The following is a 9,595-nucleotide window of genomic DNA, read 5'->3' as shown; positions in this document are numbered from 1 at the left end:
AATCCTTGGAATAAATTGCAAAGTTATTTTTTTTCACAGTACTTGTAACTGATATCATGGTAAATGAACAGAATAAACATTTACAATTTTATATCTTACTACATTTGATAGTTTGACTCTCAGAGGAAAAAAATTGTATATGTTCTATGTATCCTACTTCGGATAATTATAAATGACTAATGATAACAAATCAGCTGCCCTCTCTCTCCACATTATAAAGGACCATCCCCGCTGCAATATCTCAAAGAAATCCTCCGTGCCTTTACAGTCCAGAATTTTCTGTTCTTATTTTTGGAAAATACAAATACTAGTAGTAGTACTGTCATAAAATAACAGTCTTCAAGATATGATCCCCAAGTAAGAATGCTCTTCCTGATCCCCTCTGGTGCTGGTTGTAGATCAGAAGTGAAATGTTTGACTAAATGTCCATTCCTTTACAATGGTACAAAAAAAGGGTAAACAGAGGGCAGAGGTGGTTCGTTATTATTTCACCACTTCTACTGGAGGGAGCAGAGAGCTCTGGCTCTAGGATCGCTTCTTCCGAATGTCTTTAAGTGGCATTTCTCCTGTGCATTCTGGTAGCCCAAACCTACCTTGCGCAGGCTGCCAAAGCCCCCATGACGAGTATGGTGGAGATTGGGTAGCCGTCAGTCTGGCCCAGCCATTACAATCATTTCCACTATAGTGATTCCTGACTTGTGCTCTTACAAAGCCAGAGGATCATCAGCTTTATGCTCTGCAGCTGCCACCAACCTGCACAGAGTAAGGCCAGGCTAGCATCCCTGCACTCTCCATTCATCTGATTAACAGACAGCACACACAGTGATTACAGAAAACATAAATAAATAAGGAGACAGAGGTGATCTCAACTACTGCCAAGTCTTGTTATGTCTCACTTGAACCTGCACTACTGCTACCATAAAGAACTTTATTCTTAACCTCTCAGCTACAGCTATACTGGGCTTGAGTTAGGTTGTTTCTATTGAGAGGGGGTAGGGATCTGCCCACTTTAAATAGCTGTTGTAAAGATTACAGGATTATTCTAACAGCGCCTAAGAACAGCTCACATTTCAGATCTAACCCTGCTTTTTTACCTCAGACTTTCAGCGATTTTAGAGCTGATTTTTTTTTTTTTCGTTTTTCCCCCTACTTTGGAGTTGGCTCAAGTTAAGTTAGCCGCATTGGATCCTACAACCTACTGTGAGACTCCGGTCTACAATCCGGATCTCTGTCCCAACATGATCGCAGCCCAGGCCAAACTAGTGTATCATCTCAACAAGTACTACAATGAGAAGTGCCAGGCGCGCAAGGCGGCCGTTGCCAACACTATCCGGGATGTCTGCAAGGTGGTCTCTGATGTGTTCAAGGAGGTGGAGGTCCAAGAGCTGCACTTCATTAGCTCCCTGAATGAGATGGAAAATCGCTACGAGGGCCTCAAAGTCATCTCACCCACAGTGTTTGAGGTGGTGCTCTATCTGAACCAGATGGGGGTCTTCAACTTTGTGGATGATGGTTCTTTGCCAGGGTGCGTGGTACTGAAGTTAAGTGATGGCCGCAAAAGGAGCATGTCCCTCTGGGTTGAATTCATCACAGCCTCTGGTTATCTTTCAGCCTGCAAGATCCGATCCTGTTTGCAGATGCTGGTGGCGCAGGCCGTGGATAAATGTAGCTACCGAGACATGATGAAGATGGTGGCAGACACCAATGAGGTGAAACTACACATAAGAAACCATTATGTTGTCCAGATCACCCTGCATTTAAGTGTGCGGGCATCTGGCCATGAAGTGCAGCACACTGGCCCTTGCCTCATATCCCTTGGCCGTGACCAAATAGGGTAGCTGAGGTCAAGGCGGAAGGCTTCAACATGCTCTCCAAGGAGTGCCACTCACTAGCCGGCAAGCAAAGCTCTGCAGAAAGTGACACCTGGGTACTGCAGTTTGCAGAGGCCGAGAACCACCTGCTGATGGGCGGCTGCCGCAAGAAGTACCTAGCAGCACTCTTCAAAAGGACATCAATCAGATCAGGCACTAGCCACATAATAAGTAACTTTTTTGAAGTCGGCAAGATGCAGACACAATTTCCCCAATGCTTTACCCTAGAATTTCTTTGGTTAAAAAGCAACACATACATCTAGAGAAAGTTGCAGTGATGGCCGAGGCTCATTGAAGACATGGAAGTGATTCACATACAACTACCTGAACCTTGCATTCGTAAGGTAGTATTTAGTAAATGTTAGCAAATTGGATAGAACATCTGAAAAACAAAGTAGTTTTTCAGGCAAATGTCTTTATGTTTGCCTTTATGCTCTTATACTTACAAGCGCATACTTACATCTGAGCAACAATGGACTTACAGTCTGACTTTGAAATTACAGACATAGACATGCATCAGTCTTCCTACTGTAGAATGAGCTGTGTTGAAATTGGTTTATTTTACTAAACTTTGGCCTTCTACACATGAAGAAAACTGACACAGTTAATCTATCTAAGGACACTATGTTAGTATTGCATAGGCATAGAAAGTTACAGCAGGGCAAATACAGGTCCTCAGCTGGAATGTAGGTGATCAAAATAGCCCACTCAAGCATGATAGAGTTTTACTATCAGGAAATATATATGCATTTGGTAGCCTGCAAGACACTCATTTAACTAAGGGAAACACTCATTGTTGGAAAGGATTCCAGCTTAAGGTAAGTGCACGAGGGTAACAATCCTCATCACTGGACAACTTGTAATACAAATTTTGGACACACTCTCTGATACAAAGGTTAGATATGTTGTGATTAAAGGGCTTATTAATGGATTTTTGTTCACACTGGTATCCATTTACATGCTTCAAGGGCTCAATTTTGAAACATTTGATTGCCTTTTCAGAGGGAGTCATTGCCTGAGCCGGTTAGTGGAATCTAGTTCTGGATGGTAAGGAAGGGGACCAGGATCTAAAGAAAATTAGGTTATCTACACTGTCAAAGAGAATAAAGTATTACCATAAGGAAACGGGGCTAGATGATATTGGCTCTCCATTGCACCCACCTGTAGGATATGGGTATACATATGTCAGTCCTGGGCTAGGACAAATAAAGCCCTTAGATATGTAGAGCAAATGCATTCCTTTACTTCTTTAGCTTATGGCCCAATTATATTTTCTGTTCGTGCTCCCTTAGTGCTTTTATGTGCCCTAGGGAACACCCAGCCAGGGATAAAACATTGGAGACTTCTTAATTTCATGCTTCAAGACTAAAAAATTCCATACTGGTTAAGGAACTAAAACTGTCATACAAAGAAATCAATCAATAAAAACTACAAAAAAATCTAGCCAAGCTAGAGTTTCCACTGTGTGATTCCTTGAACCTCTTGTATTAGAGGCACATGGGATATATGCAAATGACCCTTAAGGATATCAGGTGTTTCAGCTATATGGTAGGTCTGAATGCCCATGACATTTTTATTTTTAAAGTCTGTAGTGGACAAATTCAGGCCAGTAAAGCAAATCCCACTAGATGTGGGCATGCACATTTCATCCTTCTTATGGCATCATCAGCACAGCATAAATGGCTAACTTTAGAAACACAGGGTTGTCATCCTCAACTGATGTCCTTAACCATTAGGGTGTCTTCAAAATATCCCAACTAGCAAAATAAAACAATGAATAACAAGGTCACACATACAAACCAATCGGTAAAAACTACAAGAAAAATATAGCTAAGCTAGAGTTTCCACTGTGTAATTCCTGATAATAAGGGTCTATAAATATTTTTATATAACAGATCGGTTAGCAAGACTTTACCCAGCATAAACCCATTATGTTGATGATGAAGAACTGAAAGAATAGAAGACTGGACCCATATTTTCTGGTACAGCAGTAAACTGCAGGATTTTCATCAGCATCTTCACCTATTTATAGGTGAACTATTTGTCGAACCCTTGGTTGTAACTAAAGAAATATATTTTTTAGGCCCATTTCCAGAGCTAAGGATATCTGAAGCTAATAAGTTGTTACTCTGACTTATTATGTTATTATGTAAAAATGCTAACTAGGAGGTGAAAAAGCGCAGAACCTGCTAAGCTGAATGACTTGATATCCCTATTTTGGGCAACTATGTTGGAGGGGGAAAATATCTCAAACACTTCTCATAAGAAAGTTTCCTAAAATAATTGGTTTTCTTTATTGTGTGTGTGTGTGTGTGTGTGTGTGTGTGTGTGTGTGTGTATGTGTGTGTGTGTGTGTGAAATGCCCCACTTGCTACATGGTGGTGGGTACAGAATAAGGCTTGAACTTTGTACCTTAGGCTCAAGTGACAAGAGCCTGAATTCCCTACCCACCACCATTTGTAAAGTGTTTGCAGATTTTTGCCTCATATTTGTTCTGTTCTGTTCCTCATAAAATCTGTGGTTTCTTTATTTTTGTTACTTAACCCAACCAGCAGTGCAGTGGTGCAGTCATAGCATTGTTGCCTAACAGCTACAGATTGTTGGGCTTGATTCTTGCCTGGGGTGCCTTCTGTGTGGAATCCACATGTCCTCCCTGTGTTTGTGTGGTTTGCTCTGGTGTCCTCAATGGATATTTGTCCCTATATTTTGGACTGTATTCCCCCATTACTGGCTTCGTCCAGGTTTTTTGTGCCAAGGTTGAGAGCTATGGTGATAACTGAACTCACTGAATATGTTTGGGGGCTGTATTCTTCCATCATTGGCTTTTGTTCAGGTATTTTGTGCTAAGATGTTGACAGCTATGGTGAGAACTGAGTTCACTAAATGGTAAGTTTCAGTCTTCCTTTCTTTTATCAAACAGTTGATTTGGCATAGTGGTATGTTGCTCTGACTGTTTTGCACAGGGTCCTGGGTTCAGTACTTGGCAGTAAAATGTATGGTGGTAACACAGCATTTTATTCTAGCAACTTTCCAACATTATACAAGCAATGTTTAATATGTGTCCCTGGTTTTTGGGCTTTTGCCCACCCCCCCCCCCCCAAATACATTTTGGCTTTTTCCAGATTTCATGTGCTGCAAAGTTCAGAGATACAGCTGAGTGTGGAATAGATTTTACAAGGAGCTGAGAGCTGCAGGGGAACAAAAGTTTAGTGCTGCTTATGCCAGATCTGTTTGTGTTGTTAATAGCACAACAGGTAGCATATTTGCTTTTTGATGCAGAAGGCTGTGGGTTCTACTCCCACAGTAGGTAGATGCATTGTTGATACTGTATTCTGTTGTAAAGAGGATGGATGCTGCAGTCCTCTTTGGTGAAGATACCTAGTAACTATGAACATGTTATCAGTTTGCTGTCCATTCCCTATTGGGATATTACTAGCTTATCATTTTTTAATGCAACATAGGCAATTTATTCCTCAAGGGCAACAGGCACTTTATTTGTAGATGAAACAATGATATATAAAGTTGTTTGCTAGCAGTAACTTCTTCATTAGTTACATATTTCTTTAATGTGGAATTATTTAGATGACTTTTACTTCTTCAGAGATTGTGTATATTTACTGATACTGGTGGACTGTAGAAGTTTGAGTAGACTTTTATGATGGAAATGTTCTGAATTGGGCAGTTTTGTCATTATTGGTGCATGCATTTTGTTTAATTGTTTACTGGAAAAATGTTCAAAACAATAAATTTAAAATGCCCTCTAACAACTGTACTGTATTGTACAAGGAATATAATTAATACAATCAGAAAGGTGTATCAAAGAGCATGTGTATGTTTCATGTTCAAGGGGCCTATGATTTGAAAACAGCCCAAAATGAATCTTTATCTGCCACTTGCAAAATGTATTTTCTTTGAATGTGGGTTTCAATGCTATTTCAATGAATGTTAGTTTCAAGGGCAGAGAAGTTTTAATGCTAAGTCTATTTTCATTGTGAGACTGCATTGTTTTGTTTAGCAGATATCTATTAGGGTTTATGCTGTAAAATGCAAAATAAAACTTTCAAATGAAATCCATATCGTCACAGAAGTAAAGCAGTATGCACATTACAGTGTTTATGGTAAATGGGGTGAAATAACCAAGGAATGGGACATTGGAATGGCTGCAGGGGGGGCGCTCCATTCGACCGTGATTTTGTGAGGGGGGGGCAGCAAACTCAGACAGCCCTGGCTGAACTATACCTCTCAACTGTCCAGAATTTTGCAGAATGAATAGATTTTTGCTTCTTATTTTTGGTTTGTTCCTCATAACATTTGTGGTTTTCTGCCAAATCATTTAGGAATGAAGTCACTAAATAATGACAGACATTGAGTTTCAGACGTCATAACCTTCAGAAAAATGCATGCTAAAGCAAGACCTGTCATACTATCAACTGACTTAAGTTTATACAAGAGCAATTTTTAGTACTGTTTGCATGTTCCCCCAATATATTTGGCCTTGTCCAGATTTTCTGCATTAAGAGGTTGAGAGGTACATGCAAATAAATCACTTTATAGAATTAGGAATATCCAAACCTCGCAACTGTCCCCAATTTTTGCTCAAAATGTTGCTCTCCCCCTAATAATCCCTCTGCAAAATGGCAATTTTGGAAGAAAACATGGAGGGTTTACAATTATAAATAACTGTAATGATCAGAGTTATAGATTACTTTTATTTCAGAAATGCATGTAGATGCTTATTTTGTCAGCTGCTCAAGTTAACAGTACTAATTTTAAAAAGGTGTCCCTTTATTGACAGGTTCCCAGTTGTATTGTGTGGCAATTTTATATTTTTGCATCACATTTGTGGTCTGTTTTTCATAAAATTGTGGTTTTCTGGCAAATTAGTAGCAAATCATTAAAGACTGAAGTTAGAAAATAATGGCAGACATTTGAGTTTCAGATTTCATACCCTTCAGAAAATTCATACTAATGCAAGACCTACTACTATTGTATTATCTTTCTAAGTTTATAAGAGCAATATTTACAAATTTTCTTTATTTTTGGGCCTGTGTCCCACTTCTATGTATGGCTTTGTCCAGATTTCTTGCTCTGAGGTTGAGAGGTATGAGTGTCAGAGCCATCACCATCAGCCAGAGACATTTCAAACTGTGACCTACTTGTTGCATCCCACTCCCCATTGTAGTGGCTCTGGATGTGTCCAAGCAAGGCAAGGAGCAATTATGCAGTTTAAGTGTGCAAAGTATTCCCCCATCCTAGGTAGACCACAAGTATGACCGTGGCTTTTCATCTGTCCTTGATTTTGCAGAATGTTCTGGTTTTCTGTCATATTTTTATACTGTTGATTTATGCTTCTTATTATTCAGAAAATGCATGCTGTTGCAGTGCCCTTTTGCTCTGTATTAAAGTAACAATGCTTTAATGACCATCAGGTAAGCTTGTCAGAGATTGTAAGATGCAAGTAAGCTTTAATAAGCAGACTGTTAAAGAATCACCAACATTGAAAGCCTTTTCATTGTTGCCATGCAGAGAATATTTACATAACTAGATGACGTATAAGCCTTAGGTATTGAAATGCATATGACAGTATTTGTAATAAAGGACAGGATTAAAGTATTTTCTGAAGCTCATTACATTTGTTGGAGACTTTGCAGGCTTTACCCGTAAACTAAGCAGAATGCCAATATATTATGTGTGGTCCATAACTTGTGTAGTAATCCTTTAAACAATTTATATTGAGCTTGTTTCTTGTTCGCTGTTCATTTTTTACTTTGATGATGTGTTCCCCATGAAACAAGTAGATAGTTGTTGTCAGGCAGCAGGTCTTTTTTGGATAAGAAATGTTTTTACAAGTGGGGGTATTACAGAGATTGCTACTTTCAGCATGTTACTTGGTAATTTTATAAAGCTGAACATAAATTATAATTAGAACTGCAGTGCAAGGAGAAGTGGTTTGAGCTGAGTGCTGCTTGTTTTTTTTATACTTGATTTTGAATAGCATTCCAGTAATGTATTTAAAAAGTAATTTATTTTTTCATGCTTCACAACCTTTTTGTTTGAATCTAGATATTAAGTAAGATGTCATGTAGCCAATGCATTGAAATATTTTTTTCTTCTACACTTCATTTTGTCTTGCTTGGACTCTCGTAATGATGGTTTGGCACCCAGGGCAATGTATTTAATTAAAGTTCCATTTGTTGTGATTTTGAGCATAGCTCCACCCCTTTCTAGTTGACCACACCCCTTCCCATTGGCCCCACCCATTCAGCTGTCTCCTGCAGCCCCCCTTTAATTTGAAGTCACCAGCCACCACTGGTTTGCATGCAGATCCACAGAGTTTGTTGCACACCTATAATGATTAGTCATCTTTGCCAGACTTTGCTTGCTTTGGAACAGGGTTCAAATATACCTCAAGCATAAACCCTCACTCACACTCTTCAGTAGAAACCGTGATGAGTGGATGTGAAGCAGAAGATGTAGCCCAGGGATCACTGCAGTGGCTAAGCTTGTCACGAGCATACAGAAGTGACCTAAGGTCTGGAAAGTGCCAGCACGCTCTGGCAAAGATAACAGATGCTTTCATGGAGAAAGCAGAGTACCCACCTATGAAATAATTTAGGTCACATGTATGTATATGGCTTTTCCCCACAGCTACCTTACACATGTAATGCACATACAGTTGTCATTGTGATATGTCATAAACTAGCAAAATCAAAACCCACTCCACATTGGCCAACGGTGTCATACACTCTCACACACCTGGAACACACACAGTCAGCAAATATGAGATTCAAACTCCTTCCTAACTACATTATGATAATACAGCAGTACGCATTTACACAACACACTATACACATTACTGGGATTGCATCTTTCCACAGGTATACTTGTAGGATGGTGACATCATCAGACTTGACAAAGATGAGTATACCACTTTTAAGGGGTGTGAGTAGTCTCCAAAAGGGGCACGCTCCTCCCAGGGAGACACACACACACTCAGCAAGTATCAAACCCCTACCTAACTACATTATGATACTACAGCAGTATGCATTTACACGACACATTATACACATTACCAGGATTTTATCTTTCCACAGGTATATTTTTAGGATGGTGACATCATCAGACTTGACAAAGATGAGTATACCACTTTTAAGGGGTGTGACTAGTCTCTAAAAAGGTTGTTCTTCTCAGGAAGACACACACACAGTTGACAAGTGCAGGAATCAAACTCCTACTTGACTACATTATAATACTACAGCAGTATACATTTACATGATGCGCTAGGCACATTGCTAGGATTTCATTTTTACACAGGTATATTTGTAGGATGGTGACATCATCAGACTTGACAAAAATGAGTATACCACTTTTAAGGGGTGTGAATAGCCTAAAAAAAGGTTGCTCCTCCTAGGGTAACACACAAACACACACAGTTGGAAAGTGCAAGAATCAAACCCCTACTTAACTACATTATGATACGACTGCAATACACATTTACATGACGCACTATGCACATTACTGGGATTTCATCTTTCCACAGGTATATTTGTAGGATGGTGACATCATCAGACTTGACAAAGATGAGTATACCACTTTTAAGGGGTGTAAGTAGTCTCCAAAAAGGTTGCTCTCTCCCCAGGGAGGGACACACACACACACACACACACACACACACACACACACACACACACACACACGCACGCACACACACAGTTGGCAAGTGC

The 9,595-nt window shown here is 39.7% G+C and overlaps 1 pseudogene; it reads left to right on the top strand.

Moving 5' to 3' along the window:
• Positions 1 to 1,238: 1,238 nt before the first annotated feature.
• LOC122816246 lies at positions 1,239 to 2,134 on the top strand (annotated as a pseudogene).
• The last annotated feature ends 7,461 nt before the right edge of the window (positions 2,135 to 9,595 follow it).

The sequence above is a fragment of the Protopterus annectens genome, chromosome 12.part0, assembly GCF_019279795.1.
Source record: "Protopterus annectens isolate FY-2018-M chromosome 12.part0, PAN1.0, whole genome shotgun sequence".
NCBI lineage: Eukaryota > Metazoa > Chordata > Ceratodontiformes > Protopteridae > Protopterus > Protopterus annectens.
The sequence above is the reverse complement of the archived record's forward strand: the minus strand, read 5'-3'. Positions and strand labels throughout refer to the sequence as shown.